The 16,958-nt window shown below is 35.0% G+C and overlaps 1 long non-coding RNA gene across 5 annotated transcripts; it reads left to right on the top strand.

Annotated features, from left to right (window-relative positions):
* The first annotated feature begins 131 nt into the window (after window positions 1-131).
* LOC129717578 (uncharacterized) lies at window positions 132-16,958 on the top strand. 5 transcript variants are annotated; one of them, XR_008726706.1, is made up of 7 exons: window positions 134-1,009; window positions 1,080-1,310; window positions 1,619-1,686; window positions 1,785-1,917; window positions 1,981-2,131; window positions 2,705-2,827; window positions 16,647-16,958. It is a non-coding gene; the product is annotated as an uncharacterized LOC129717578 (long non-coding RNA). The 5 variants fall into 5 exon arrangements; XR_008726705.1 differs by having other exon boundaries at window positions 1,077-1,310; XR_008726703.1 differs by having other exon boundaries at window positions 135-1,013.

The following is a 16,958-nucleotide window of genomic DNA, read 5'->3' as shown; positions in this document are numbered from 1 at the left end:
GCAATATGTTTTCAATTCTTGTTCACAATATGATGAAGTGAACATGGGACGATTGTGACTATCTTTATCCCAAAGAGGGATAGAAGGTATGAAAAGTTTAAACTCATCTACAACAAGTGACAATACTTTTTTATAATGTAAATTTAACAAAGGTTGCGAAGTAAAGTTTGATTGCTTGAAGGTGACGAAAAATACTCGAACAATTCACATGTTTTCAAGCATGAAGAGAAAATAACACACGATTGCCTAACAAGAGGCGCACTTCGCGTGGACTGTCTCGAGCAACGAGTGAAGGTAGTGAAGAGATTTATGCTCAGTTCACAAAAAAAAAGATAAGTTTGCAAGGAGAAAAGTTACCTACATTATTTTTTTCTCCTTGTTTATAGCTAAGACCTATCGGTCCATAAAGCAAGTTACATTATTGTCTAAGATGAAAAATTGCCTTAGTTTATTGGCGATATTTGCAATTCGAGTGTGTATGCACCTAGCATTTCGCAGTCACGAAAAAAAGGTTCACCCTTTCTGGCATCGCAGTTGCTGCGAATGATTCATGATCGTAGCAACCGTTGACATTGTGATATTTTTTTCACAACTTTCAAGATGTGAGAAAAATTGTCTAGGAAAACTTATCGTTCTGGTGCAGATTCGGACAGAGAGAATTACCTTTCGGATGTAAGTTGCTGTGAAGCTGGCCGCAAGACGCTTTCCTTTCTAAGTATCTACGAGCATCTTGTCGAGTGTGACGCGATGGCTGACTGCTTGTGATTTCTGCAATCCATCGGAGTACAATGGATACAAAAACCACAGAACTTTTAAGGTTCATATCGAGGCCTTTCAACCAAGCAAATACCGCCGCAAAACGACATATAGCAGAAGTGCTTTTTCAGCAAATTGGGCGCTTCCGGAAACAAAAATGAAACGTGAATCCTAACTGCAGATGATTTTCAGTAGGGTGAAAAATCTATCGCTCTGCGTGATTTGGCAATTTCGGACACTCCATCACTACGTGGTAGGTAGGCGTTCCCTTGTTGGGGTGCAAAACGAGAAGTACAACCTTTCTTCCTTTCAAATAAAAGTAGACGATCTCGTGAACATCGACGTAAAAGTTCCCGGCGCAACTTTGGCTCGCGAGCTCAACTAATTCCAACATGAGTAACCAAGCGAACGCAAACTGAAAGATACAACCTACTTGCTGGATTTTATTCATCCCGATTTCCTACTGCTTCAAATAGTTGCGAGGAATTTTATCTTGTGGGACAATCCCAACTACAGGCATGTAATTTCAACAAGGATAATTAGAGTATCTAAGCGTAAGTAGCACCTTTTTTTCCTCATCTAATGGCGGGAGAGTTCTAGAGATTCCGAAGAAACCAGCAAGTCGGTTTCTGAGATAGCTTTGTTACGTGCAATGCAACTCGGAGTTATTTTCTGTAAGCTAGATAGTCACAGATTGATAGCTGTGACTACCTCGCTTACAGAAAATAACTCCAAGTTGCATTGCACGTAACAAAGCTATCTCAGAAGCCGATTTGCTGGTTTCTTCGAAATTACTAGAATCATATCCGGCCGCTGACGGGACAATTAGATCAAACTTGCCATTTCATTTATTTCCATGTAGAAGCTGCGCCACAGGATCTAGTCTTGGATGATCTGTTGTACCCGCTCTATCTATTCGTGTTTCATTGGGTGAGTTTTTGATCAGATTTTTTTATGGCTTATTTTTTCAGATCTACCGTAATATATGACGAAGAGAAGTGTTTTTTTAACATTGGCTATATTCATAGGAATCTTGAAAGGAAGGTAGCTATGATGTCGCATACGATCAATTCGTTCAGCCAGGCCGCTATTTGGAACCCAAACCTACAGTGATTACAAGAGCGTCAATAAGGGTGTCGGCTGTTAGCTATCGAAGATCAGGTTAGTAGTCGTGAAATTGCCAGGCTGAATTCCATGTGTGTCTTTACACTGCTGTTTTTGCAGTTAGCGGATCTGTTCAATGCACTAGAAATTGTTGATCGATTTTGCGCCATACGCTAAGAAATAGATCGAGGAGAAAATCTACATCGTGGTAAAGCAAGCGGCTTTACGAATTAGAAGATGGCTGAAGTTGGAGCTGGGTCGCGCGAGTTAGGTAAGGTATTGTTTATGCCAAACCTTTGAGAGCTTCAGTATTTGTTCCGGAATCTCAGAAACTGTATTCAGTGGTTTTCGTAGAAAAAGCAGCTTGCACACAGATTCGACAGTTTTTTTTTCTTATTTCTGATGTTTTCAATTGTTTTTGTTATTTTCAACATATTTGTCATTTGTTGACAAACAAAACACTTTCATTCATTGACATTTGTATCATTTATTCACATTTGTAGGACAGGTAACCTTTTTGGACTTTTTTCAATTTGTTTTTATCCTTTTGGCTCAGTTGGCTAGTTTGGGATTTAGATTTTTTTCGACTTTTTTATAATACATTTTTTTCGACTTTTTTATAATACATATTTACAATACATTTTTTTAATATGTGTGTATTTCGTGCACAAATTATTCTATCTTTGAAATAGCTGCTTCTGGTTTCTGAAATATAGTATAAAGTTTTTCAAACCGGGGTGATGCACAGAGACCTGCCATTAACTCTATACGTCACTTTGACATTTTGAGATGGTGGCTTGCAATTACGTATGAAATATTGAAAATATTTTTTTTACATTTTTAGGTAACAGATAACCAAAAAGAATAAAAAATACAAGTGTACAATGTGACCACAGTGCAAAAAAGATGGATAGAACGACAGAAAACAGAGAGATTTTATTCTCCATCCAACCAAAAATCGCCAAAGGTAAGTAACAATTTCAAAATTTTGTAGGTAACTAATCAGAGCTTCCGATGATTATTCAAAGTGAGAATTACTTAACCATTTAAAAGTACATACACATACTTTTAAATTAATATTAAATTAAAAAAACTCAGTTTAAAATTTCGCTACGTTTCTTATGTGATTAACAATAGAAAAATTTAATAAAAATTAAAGTATTGAAATTCGGGAACTGAAGGAGGTTGGAACAAAACAATTGTTCAGACTGCTGACTCTAGCCAAAATTGCTATCGACATAAATGATTAGATATGAGGAAAATATGAAGCATGTGATACCTTCCTTCGTCGGTTTCACGGAAAAATAAATAACAATGCATGCTTTATCTTGCAATGCAATAATGTCACCAAAATTGAAGGCATAATTTAAGCCTTCCTAAATAAGATATATCTTATTTGAAAATTTGAGAAAAATGACGCGTAGAATCTATATTTGCGCAAATTTTGAATTGAAAAATATCGTGCTCGCAAAGAAATGTTGGGAGGAAATGTTATCGTGGTTCTATTTTTCTATTATTTTTTTTTTGTTCTAGTTTAACTTTGTATTATCCAAAGTTTTATAACCCTGATTATTTTTATTATTTTTTATTTTTTTTTGCTTCATATAAATTCAAAACTATGCATTATATGTATAATAACATTTATTTAATTCCACGTACACACATTCTTCAACAAAAACATACACATTCTTTTACAAAACCACACAAATTCTTTCGCAAACACAAGTACACTTCCTTTCACACAACACACATACACACATTATACAATTTCTAACTTTCAAATTTTCAATTTTCATTATTAATGTTCTTGTTTTATTCATATTCAAAATCATTTATAACATAATATCGTTCATTTAATTTCATATACACACACTACATACAAATTCTATCATAAAACCACAGAAATTCACAAACATATGCACACTTCCTTTTGTACAACACAGTATTATTTCTTTTTTTCGATTTTCATTATTCTCAAATGTTTAATAACTAATCCTAATTAGAATAACCTATATTTTTTATTTAATTTCGAATTATATTATTGTTTTGCTCTAATTTTCAATTTGATTATTCATTTTAAATTTGAAAGTAATCCTAATAGAAAATTATATTTTTTTTGTTATTTTTAAATAACTTTTGAAATAGTAACTGTTATATAATTTCATAAACACACGCTTCCCTCTACACAATACACGTACTAGAAATGGTCGAGTACGGGAAATTCTGTATCTGATTCCGACTTATTGAGAATTTTTTAAATACGTACCCGAGTCGAACCCGAAATATGACTTTCTAATTTACTCATACCCGAGCAAATATTTTTTCAAATATCTGATATTAATTTATTTTATTCCACCCTAATTCAACCCAAAGCCAACCCGAATTTGGGTACGGATTTCGGGTGAAAATACCATCATTATCATCATTGTTTTAGAGTTACACTAAAAACGGGTTTTCGCATGAGATACATTGCGCGTAAATAAATTGCGTAAAAAGAAACCGCGAAAGTTAATATGTTATTCGCGTTACGTGGCCTCCCCGGGCGAAGGTACGGGTATACGAGGCTTGTCCACCGAACGACAGTTAAATACGCGAGCGGTACTGATAATGAAGGCGGACCAAGGCTCCTGTTAGCAACGACTACCTAGCCTTTCCCGTTTACTGCTAGTTGCCATACTACAGTGAAGGCCTATGCGTCTGGAAGGGGGAAATAGGTTACGTTCTAAAGGATTTTCTGTATACCATTAAGGATCACTACTGGTCTTATTAAGTTTACTAGCTAGTGTCCTCGCTAATGTGGAGGTCTATGCTTCTTGAAGAGAAATCAAAGAGTAATCACTTAGTAATAAAGGAAGGTTCGGTCCGTCCAATGAAACGACTAAATTCAGACTAATCATAAACTTCGATTTTATTCAATCAAAATTTCCTTATACACTAATTTTACGCTTACAATTTAATATTTACAAGTCAATGTATAATACAGTCTTTAAAGTACGGCAGCGCGAGCCTCCAGCCTCAAAACGCTGACCCTACGTAATTACTATTTTGTTGCCAATCGTTCTCCCTGTGAATGCATGGCTACTACATGCTACCTGCGGGAGCATTCGATTGAAATTTGATCTTCTGTTTATTTACATTTTAAGTTTATTGGCGTTGCTCGTAAGGGTTGTGAAATTTAATTTTATCGCGACAGTAACATTCCGGCCCCCGTAACTAAGAAGTAGTAGTTTATGCAGCATGGCAGCTACAATGCAATCTGGTTCCATAAGGAAAGTATTTTGATGAGTCATATAATAACTTTCATTAAGTTTAGTTACATCTTTAGAAATTTAAAAGTATTGTTCTTGGTGATTGATCGCTATAAATGAGTTTTTTATCGTTATGATGGATCTATTGTAAACTCTAGGGATTGGAATAATTCTGAATAGTTCGAATTTCTCTCTATTTATAATAATTGTTTTCATTATTATGTGAAGCGCATATTTTTTTAAGGTGCTTTCATAATGGCTTGCAAATTCTTCTTTTGGAACCATACAATCATGTGGGATTTTCTCTTCTATTTTGACAAGTATTTGTTGCCTCTCTGTTTCCGAAATAGGATTTCGTTGAACTAATTCATACTTATTCAAAGTGCTTTCGGTAATTTGTCGAACGAGCACTAAAGTTTCCAATAACTTTTTTACTGCAATATCAGCTCTTTTTGAATTATATTGGTTTGTTAAATGATCCCTCCCTGAATACTAAGAATTTTTTTGCTGAGTTGTGTTTTTAAAGTGTTTGTTTTTTAGTCTAATGTATTGATGAGATTAGATACAACTGATGTAACTTTAGGTTATCTTCATGACGTATTATTTGTAGTTAGTCTTCTAAATCGTCACCTCCGAATACTAAATCTTTCAAAAATCCAAAAACATCTTTGCTGCGTTTCATTCTTTTCATTTTTTCTTGACACACTGTTTGTATTTCTTCGATGGCAACTACACATTGTTGCTCTACTGTTATTGCTGATTCGATAATGGTGTCGTCTCTGATTATTCTTGATATTTTACTTAATGCATTTATTTGCATGTCTCAAATGTGTTTAATATCTTCTAGAGGTTTAATGTTTGTTTCTATTTCTGAGGTCCATAGTTCCCTTTGTACAATACACGTTCCTTCATGGTGAAATATAAGACCGTCCTTGTTAATCGGCTGAATTCTTAGGGATGTTGCTGGAGATATGATTGATAACAACGTGGTGCTTCGTTTTGGCATAGTTCGGGGTGTATGTTTCTTTAGATGTTGGTCTCTTAGCTCTTTAATTTTGTCAATATCCAGTTTATTTTGTTTTTCCCCAGTTGGAGAATTTTCCGTCCGCTAGTTTACGTTTCGTATTGATTACCTTGTCGTTGTTTTGATTGGAGTTGTCTTTTTACAATGCCCTTTTCCGTTTGTATGTCAGCCTTTCTGATTTGTCCATCTTTATCGGGGTATGTTTTTATTATACGCTCCTTCAACCTGGTACGTTGTCGTCTGTGATGATGACGATATCGTCGTTTTTTTAAGTGGAATGATCTCCTCGGTCCATTTGTTTCTTTTTAGTAATGTTGGGAGGTATTCTGTTTTTCAACGATCCCAAAAGAGTTGTCCGTAGTGTTGCACTAGCATCCATTGTTCTTTATTAAATCGTATGACGTATGACGCCATTCTCGTCCAGGACTGTTCGTAGACTTGATAAAGGACCTTGCTTGGTTAATTGTTTATTTTTAGTTATGTCCATCATTTCGACAGGAAATGCTTCCAATTGGGCCTTTTTGTAAAGCGTATTTTCGACGATGTCTCGATCATTTCTGTTTAAAGCTTTTATGAAATGATTTTTTTCTGCGATCCAATCGACAAATTTCTTCAGTATACATAACTGTTGAACTAGTTTCCAGTAATTTGAGTAGCGGTTTTCCTGAATGAAATCATTGCTGTATTTCTGTTGTTATATGTAGCGCCAATATATACTTAGATTCTTCTGAGGTTTCTTCAGTTGGTTTTTGCGTAGGCCAGTTGTTTTCCTGAAGATGCAGACATCCAGGTCCATTCATCCAAATAGATTTTCTTTTCTTTTCCTTTGTTGCTTCGTCTGGCAGCGATGGGACCCAACGCCACTGTTGTACGATTGTTGTATCTAGAATTTCTCCTATGCAGTGAGCCACGAAAGGTTTATATTTACGATGATCAGATCGAATCCATGCTAAGACTGTTTGCGAGTCAGACCAACATATTCTTTTTGATATTGTCGAACGTATTTCATTTACTATTGTTTCTGCTAGCCGGGAGCACAGCTACTTGCAACTCTAATCGCGGTATTGAAAGTGTTTTAATAGGTGCTACTCTTGATTGAGCTACCACAAGGCTAACGGTATTTCCACATTTTATGTGAATTACTGCGGCAAACGCATTTTTACTTGAATCTACAAACGTGTGGAGTTCTAGAGGTGCTCCAATTTTTTTGTGAAGACTTCTTGGGATTTTTAGATTTCCCATCAGTTTTAACGTACTGATCCAATTTCGCCATCGGGGCAGAATGCGTGACGTGATTGTGTCGTCCCATTCCGTTGATTCCTTATGTAATCATAGATACTAATCACGAATAAAAATACTTCTCTTTTTGTCGGCGTGTTTAACGTTTTTAATGCTTCTGCATTCAGTTTATCCAGCCTTACTTGGTAACTAAAATAATCGTGTTGTGTATTCCAGTGTAGCGGGATGTAGTCAGCTATATCTTTCTTGTTTGAATACATTAACCGGTTTTCGGGGAGTGAGTGAAGTAACTCGCGTTTGTTTGATATGAAGTTTCTTAAGAAGAAATGGATTGTTATTACATCGTTGACTGTTTGAACTGCTTCATCTTGAGTGTGGAAGCTGTCTAGGTAATCGTCGACGTAGTGTTGTTTTACAATAGCGGTTGCTGCGGCGGGATGAGTTTTTTCGATTTTTTTCGCTTTAATTTTTTTACTACTTGAGCGCAGGCCGGTGTACAGGTGGCGCCAAATATCATAACCATCATCACGTATACATCAAAGTCGCTTTTTACGCGGGGGATACGTGCCGCGTAAGAAAAAAAACGCGTAAAAAAACCGCGTAGGTTCCGGAATCCGCGTAAAACAAAACCGCGTAAATTCCGGAATCCGCGTGAAAAAAACCGCGTAAATTCCGGAATCCGCGTGAAAAAAAAAACGCGTAAACTCCGGAATCCGCGTAAAAAAAACCATCGTTAATTTTGCATTCCGAGTGAAGGGGAACCGAAATCCGGGCAAAAAATACCGCGTAAATTCCGAAATCCGCGTGAAAAAAAACCGCGTGAGTTCCGGAATTCGCGTAAATTCCGGAATCCGCGTAAAAAAACCGCGTAAATTTCGGAATCCGCGTAAAAAACCCGCGTAAAAAAACCGCGTAAAAAGCGACCTTAGTGTACTTCCGGTGGTTTTGATGTATTACAATTTCTCCATAAGAAGCGTAGTACGTGCTGATCCTGCGGACGAATTCTTACTTGATGAAACATTTCCTGGATTCAATGAGACACCCTTAATGTCTGCTTTGCCGTCAAACATTAATCGTAGTTTGTTCTTGTTCTGATTTATGACGATAAAGTGTGGTAAAAAGTAAATTTTGTTTGTAGGTGTAAGTAATTCTGCTGATGTTAATTTTCTGGCATATCCTTTCGCAACGTATTCTTTAAAGTTAAGGATGGCCCATTGCTTAAGCTCCTCATTTTTCGCAAGCATTTTCTCTGACAGAGTTAATCGTCTTAAGCCGTTTTGGTAACTGTCAGGGTATTTGACATCGTCCTGTCTGAACAACATTCCAATTTCGTATCTATTCCCTAGATATTTCAGTATGTCGTTGATTATTTCTTCAACTCTTTTGTCCTCCTTACCCTTTGGCAGACTTTCGGCTGTTTTGACTTCAAAATCTTCTGTGCTGAGATACCGCTTCATCATGTTTCGCATCTCGTTATTTTCCTGTATTACCATGACATAGTCTTGTGCGATATTTAACTTGAGGTTACCAAAGAGAATCCATCCTAGTTTGGTTCTCATAGCCATCGGAGAATCCTCGTCTAACATTCTTCTGTCCATAGGCATTGGTAGATGCGCGTTATCGAGACCAATTAGTATTGATGGTCGTGCTACCGTTTAGCTTGCTATGGGTAAATCTTTTAGATTATCGTTTTGTTTTTTCATAGCATCCATGTTAAGAGATTGAATTGGTAGCAGGAGGTTGTCAATTGTTCTTACGCCTTTTAGGTTAAATGGTTTCTTTGAAGGTCCGACGAGTGTAACTTGTACTTGCCTGCTGTTCGATTGCTTGGTGATGTTTTGCGTCCAGGTGAGCTTGAGAGGATTCGAGGGTCCCTCTAGGCCGAGATCATCAGCAGTTTCTTCCTCGTTTAAAGTTAGTGATACTAGTATTTACTTCCTTTCCCTTGTTTCTAAGTGTTATGGAAATAGTTTGGAAATAACGATTTTTTCTGAATGTTTGGTGGTGATTCGTAGTTCTAGAGTAAGAAGATGAAGCGTTTTCTGTGGTTTCAAGCTTTTTCCATGATTTCTTCTTTCGGCGTCCACATCATTTCGTTGGCCTTGTCTACGCTTTTCTCATTTCTCGGGTGTAGCCATCTACTATGTTTTTCCTGGCATTTATCGATGTCACATGTTCTAGCACGTTCGCAATCTTTCATAAGATGGTTTGCTCCTAGATACCTAAAGCAAAGTCGTTGTTGTGCAACAATTTTCCCCTTGCTTCAGTATTCATTTTTTTGAATGTCTCACATTCATAGACTTTGTGGTCCTTCTCGCAAAATGGACATTTGTTGTAGAACTTTTTCTGGTTATCTTGGTAAATGTTCACTCTTGACTTCCTTTCAGAACTCTCGATCGAAGGGTTAACCATTCTCTGAACTTGGTGGGTGGTTTTATCCATTCTTCTAGTCGTTCAATTATTTTTGCACATTCTCCGGGTCGATCAGTAGTTGACTTACAGTTTCCGCGGTATTTTCACGCAGTTTAAATTTTCAAGATTAGTAAAAGCTCCTGCATTTGTTGTTTCTTCGAATGTTTTATTAAATTTTGGCCAGTCTTTTGGCGCGCTATCAAAACTTGCCTTTTCAGGTAGATTGTCCAATCTTCATTTTGATTGGGTTGTACCTGACTGATATCTAGAGTTGGTTCGGGTTTTACTTGGAGCTGCTTAACGAGAGCTTCCATAGTTTTCTGATGAATACGAAATATTTCTTCTGTTCTTGTACTTTCCGACGAGGGTGTTCTTTTACTTTTGGCTTGGGCTTCCAATTTCTTAAGTTGTTCTTCCATCCTTTGCTGGTTTTCTGCTATCTCATGGCATTTTTGGCATGTCCATTAGTCTTCGTTTTTCGGCGGGTCCTTCAGTCCCACAAATGCCAAGTGGAACCAACGATCACATTCGCAGCATTCCACAAGTACACCTTTCTCGTCGGATTCGGTGCACATCCGACAGTGTCCATTCGGGTTCTCCACAAACTTAACCATTTTGTTAATGTTAGGTTTTATCTCAAGTGTCCGTCACACTACCGATACCGCGCACGATTGAGTTAATAGAGTTCGAGTTCACTTGCTCCTCTCTGGAGCCAGCATATGTTATTCGCGTTACGCAGCCTCCCGGGCGAAGATACAAGTTAACGAGGCTTTGTACCCGAACGACGGTTAAATATGCGAGCGGAACCGATAATCAAGGCGGACCAAGACTCCTGTTAGCAACGACTACCTGGCCTTTCCCGTTTCCTGTTAGTTGCCTTACTACAGTGAAGGCCTATGCGCCTGGAAGGGGGAAATAGCTTACGTTCTATAGGAGTTTATGTATACCATTAAGGATCACTCCTGGCCTGATTAGGTCTTCTAGCTAGTGTCCACGCTAATGTGGAGGTCTATGCTTCTTGGAGAGAAATCAAAGAGTAATCACTTAGTAATATAGGAAGGTTCGGTCCGTCCAATGAAACGACTAAATTCAGACTAATCATTAACTTCGATTTTATTCAATCAAAATTTACTTATATACTAATTTTACGCTTATAATTCAATATTTACAAGTCAATGTATAATACACTAAAGTCGCTTTTTACGCGGGGGATACGTGCCGCGTAAAAAAAACCGCGTAAATTCCGGAATCCGCGTAAAAAAACCGCGTAAATTCCGGAATCCGCGTAAAAAAAAACCGGTAAAGTCCGGAATCCGCGTAAAAAAACCCGCGTAAAAGCGACCTCAGTGTACAGCTTTTGAAGTACGGCAGCGCGAGCCACCTGCCTCAAAACGCTGACCCTACGTAATTACTATTTTGTTGAAAAACGTTGCCAACCCCTGTGAGTACATGGCTACTACATGCTACCTGCGGGAGAATTCCATTGAAATTTGATCGTCTGTTTATTTACATTTTAAGTTTATTGGTGCTGCTCGTACGGGTTGTGAAATTTAATTTTATCGCGGCAGTAACAACGCTTAAGATTCAAAACTTGCGTGAATCTGTGTATAAATTGCTAAACTCTAAAATACGCATAAAGCGAAACTAACAAATTGCGATTTCTTTGCCTGTACAAAATCGATATGATGTCTAAAAACCGGGAATCAACAAAAGAACTCCAAGTTGGTGGTGGACAACAGCCCAAATCGGTGAAATACCATCCATTATGATAACTTAATAAGCCATGATGGTTTCCGAAAAACGGAAATCAATTCCAGATGCCATATTTTGAATTCCGAGATGGCGGCTGCTGGTTTCTAGAAAATAGCTAAACATCGTCCAATATAAACATTGATTAAACCGGGATGATGTCCAGAAAACGAGAACCAAACGTCATTTTTAATTCGAACTTGGGTACTTCCAGGTCCTGAAAAAAATCTAAAACTACCTAATACAACTAATATGAGTATTTTTGGAACCGGGATGATGCCCAAAAACCCGTGTACACAGAAGTCGCAAACATTCCGAGATCTGCTTGAAAAACGCGTAAATTCTAAAATCCACGTAAATAAAATGCGTGAATTAATGTGATCTAAAAACCCACAATTCATTCTTAAAGTACTCTAGCATATACTTTATCTAAAGTATCGTAGCTTAGAAAATTTTACATGTTAAGAAAAGCTGTTTAAAAACGAGTCATACGAAACTATTACTATTTAAAATAAAAATGAACACTAACTTATAAAATAAATAAAACAGCTGAACTTATAATTTTTTGTTGGAAATTTCTACTTATTAAAGAATTTCTTGTAAAACCCTAGGGTGGAGAAATACGAGAAAATTTTATTCAAAAGGGTTAAGCTTTAAAGCATTGTGTCTAAATCCAACTTTTTCAAAAATAATCATTTCAATGATTGTAGTAACAATTTCAAATCAAAAAGCTCTTGGTAATCAATATTCTAAATGCACCCTTTTTCGAAATTTTTCAAAAGTAAGTTTAGAATATCAAAAAAAAAAATTTAACCGTACCCGACCCAAAATAAAATATATTTTTTCTCTACCGGAACACGACCCGAACATGTTAGGTACTAGTTTCGGGTAAAACACTCGTACTCGACCATCTCCAACACATATACACACTATATTATTTTAACCTCCCAGTTTTAGTTTTAAACACTTATTTAAAATTTCTAATCCTAATAAAAAATAATTACAATAAAATAACAACAATCATTTAATTTCACAAGCTTACACTACGAACACACACTACAAACTGAAACATTGCAAACACTCACAAAAATCACATCACAATTATACACCAACACTCGTCAATTTCTTATCTTCAATTTCCTATATCCAATGTGGACTTTATATTTAATTTCTAATCTATAGTTACGAATAATTTAATTATTCATTTCAATCTAAGTTCAAATTTTGAAGTAAAATTTCTTACTCATATTTCTTATCGTCTACCTCTTATCTTCAAATTACTGAATCTGATTTCAAATAGATACTATTTTCTACATACTTATCTACACTAACCAATTTGATCTGATTTTGAATCTCTAATTTTCAACCTTCAATAACTTACTTGTAATTTTTAACTTTTAATTTCTTATTTCTTCTATTACCTATTACTTATATTCAATTCTCTATATATAATTTCCAATGCCTTATTTATAATTTCGAATCTTTAATTTCAAATAAATATTTTTTATTTCGAATAAACAAAATTTTAAATTTGAGTCCATTTAGCGTTACCCAGGTTGCACCACAAGGAGGCGGACTCATTTGCAACCCATAACCCCCCCATTTCTAATTTTAAATTTCTACTAATTTTCCAATTTCTAATTTTGAACTTCCCATTTCCAATTTTTGTTTTCTAATTTTCCATTTCCTATACATGATTTCAAATATTCAATTTATTTGATCTGATTTCAAATATTCAATTTATTAGATCTGATTTCAAATATTCAATTTATTATATCTAATTTATCATATCCGTTCAATAATTTCTAATTTCCAAGTTCATATCAATTATTTTTTATATCTAATTTTTCATTGCTAACAACTGTTCTATTATTTCCAATCTCTAATTTCGTAACTTTTAATTTCTAAATCCAATTTTCAATTTCAATACCCTACTCCTGTATCTTATTTCAAATTTTAAATTTCAAATTCAAATTTCAAATTTTTAATTTTCTATTTCTAAATTCAACCCAATTTATAGTTTCTTATTTATAATCTGAAGTAATTTTCAATATCCAATTACTAATCTCTGATATATAATTTCCAAATTTCAATTTATAATCTCTAATTTCAATTTTCAATATCTTATTTCATTTTTTTTTTTTGAATGTTATAATTTCATCTCATCAATTTAAATATTTTCACATTCTAATTTAAAATAACTTATTTTTAACTACTATTACTAATATTATTTTATTAATACAAAGTAAAAAACGCATGCATACACACAAATACACACACACAAACACTTTCTTCCATTCTATTTTTTATACACATACTGCACAAAAAGAGTATGTGTATAAAAAAATATTTTCTACAAACGTACCACATAAACACACAACCTCTTACTCCAAATACACATCTTTTCTTCCATTCATTTTTTCATAAACACACTGTTCAAAGGGGGTGTGTATATGAAAAAAATCTAACAAACACACATTTTCTTCCACTCTATTTTTTCTTACACATGCTACACAAAAAAGTATGCGTATGAAAAAACATTCTCCTCAAACGTACAACATAAAAACACACAAGCTTTTACTACAATTACATATATTTTCTTTCATTCCTATTTTTCCATAAACACATTCTACAAAAATAATGTGTATATGAAAAAATCTCACAAGCACACTTTCTTTCATTCCATCTTTTTCATACACATACTACATAAAAAAGTATGCCTATAAAGAAACATTCTCCACAAACATACAACATAAACATACTCACAAACACACAGAGGATAAGGATAGGTTTTTTTCAGTCCCTCTTTCATCATCAATTATTCCTTCATCCATCCATCCATCCATCCATCATCCTTCCAATAAGCATCATCCATTATCCGTTATCCACCATTCACACATTGCCTAAATTCTACATCTTACAAATATACACATATACACTATAAACACACCGAAACATACGCATTAAAAAAATGTACAACACAACACAAAAATAAATTCAAATAAAATAAACAAACACAAATAAAATTGAGAAAAGTCACTAAAATACAAAAAACATACATTTCTAATTTTCCATTTCCTATACATGATTTCAAATATTCAATTTATTTGATCTGATTTCAAATATTCAATTTATTAGATCTGATTTCAAATATTCAATTTATTATATCTAATTTATCATATCCGTTCAATAATTTCTAATTTCCAAGTTCATATCAATTATTTTTTATATCTAATTTTTCATTGCTAACAACTGTTCTATTATTTCCAATCTCTAATTTCGTAACTTTTAATTTCTAAATCCAATTTTCAATTCCAATACTCTACTCAAATTTCAAATTTTAAATTTCAAATTCAAATTTCAAATTTTAAATTTCAAATTCAAATTTCAAATTTTTAATTTTCTATTTCTAAATTCAACCCAATTTATAGTTTCTTATTTATAATCTAAAGTAATTTTCAATATCCAATTACTAATCTCTGATATATAATTTCCAAATTTCAGTTTATAATCTCTAATTTCAATTTTCAATATCTTATTTCAATTTTTTTTTTGAATTTTATAATTTCATCTCATCAATTTAAATATTTTCACATTCTAATTTAAAATAACTTATTTTTAACTACTATTACTGATATTATTTTATTAATACAAAGTAAAAAACGCATGCATACACACAAATACACACACACAAACACTTTCTTCCATTCTATTTTTTATACACATACTGCACAAAAAGAGTATGTGTATAAAAAAATATTTTCTACAAACGTACCACATAAACACACAACCTCTTACTCCAAATACACATCTTTTCTTCCATTCATTTTTTCATAAACACACTGTTCAAAGGGGGTGTGTATATGAAAAAAATCTAACAAACACACATTTTCTTCCACTCTATTTTTTCTTACACATGCTACACAAAAAAGTATGCGTATGGAAAAACATTCTCCTCAAACGTACAACATAAAAACACACAAGCTTTTACTACAATTACATATATTTTCTTTCATTCCTATTTTTCCATAAACACATTCTACAAAAATAATGTGTATATGAAAAAATCTCACAAGCACACTTTCTTTCATTCCATCTTTTTCATACACATACTACATAAAAAAGTATGCCTATAAAGAAACATTCTCCACAAACATACAACATAAACATACTCACAAACACACAGAGGATAAGGATAGGTTTTTTTCAGTCCCTCTTTCATCATCAATTATTCCTTCATCCATCCATCCATCCATCCATCATCCTTCCAATAAGCATCATCCATTATCCGTTATCCACCATTCACACATTGCTTAAATTCTACATCTTACAAATATACACATATACACTATAAACACACCGAAACATACGCATTAAAAAAATGTACAACACAGCACAAAAATTAATTCAAATAAAATAAACAAACACAAATAAAATTGAGAAAAGTCACTAAAATACAAAAAACATACATTTCATTCTCGTCGCTGAGATGTTTCATTCGACGAGTACGTCGTAGCAACCCTGGCTTTTCGAAGTCCGCCGGTTTCACTTTTGACATTTCAGTGAAACTGGGCCAGGTGTTGCTACGACGAATATCGGTCATTGCCATCACGGTAATAACCGATTCTTCATTTAAGGACAGGTTGTCATGGGATCTATCGAAATTTGTTGGCATCGGCATACCGTTCAGCGATTCGAATGATCCAGCAAGCGCGACTGTAGACCATTCGAGTTGAAGCATAGCTCCACGAAGTGCATTTTGCATTACTGCCGGGAACTTCGCGAATTGGTCCGGATCATCAAAAAATCCATATACCTCCGAACTGTGGACCTGGCAGCAACAGCAACATGCCGCGAATGTCCGCTTCAGCCTCTTCCAACAGGTTCTAAAGATTCCCATGGCGGAGTGAAAATTTCAGCCGTCCGTTCTCAACCTATCCTTATCCTCTTATGATGATTTTATGGTTGTGCATGTTATAAGGTAGACTTTTCGCTTTGTTTGTTGGTCGCTAGGGATATTTTCCATAGTGATGGTTTTGATTGTTGTATCTTTGCAATGTACCTACGATTGAAAATTGTGTTTGACATGTTGTAATTATGTTCTTTTTTTTCAGCGCTACATTCGGAATGTGACTGCTGCCAAAAGTCGGTCTGAAATCTGGCCGGGTTGGAAGTTTCCGGAAGAGATAGAGATAGACTCGGACAGCGGAGGAGGGAGAGGGAACGGTTGGAAGAACTCGGAGCGGTCGCAGAACCAGGTGGAATTCCTGCCGGATGACTAGCAGAACCGTTTCCGGAAGAGATTGCTGGAGGAAGAGGAGAGAGAACGGTTGGCGGAACTCGGCCCGGTCGCAGAACTGGTTTGAGGGCTGCTGGATGACATCGGTAAAAATCGTCGAAAATGCGGAATCGGATAAAATTATAAT

The sequence above is a fragment of the Wyeomyia smithii genome, chromosome 1, assembly GCF_029784165.1.
Source record: "Wyeomyia smithii strain HCP4-BCI-WySm-NY-G18 chromosome 1, ASM2978416v1, whole genome shotgun sequence".
Lineage (NCBI taxonomy): Eukaryota > Metazoa > Arthropoda > Insecta > Diptera > Culicidae > Wyeomyia > Wyeomyia smithii.
Note: the sequence above shows the minus strand (reverse complement) of the source record. Positions and strands in the feature narration are given on the sequence as shown.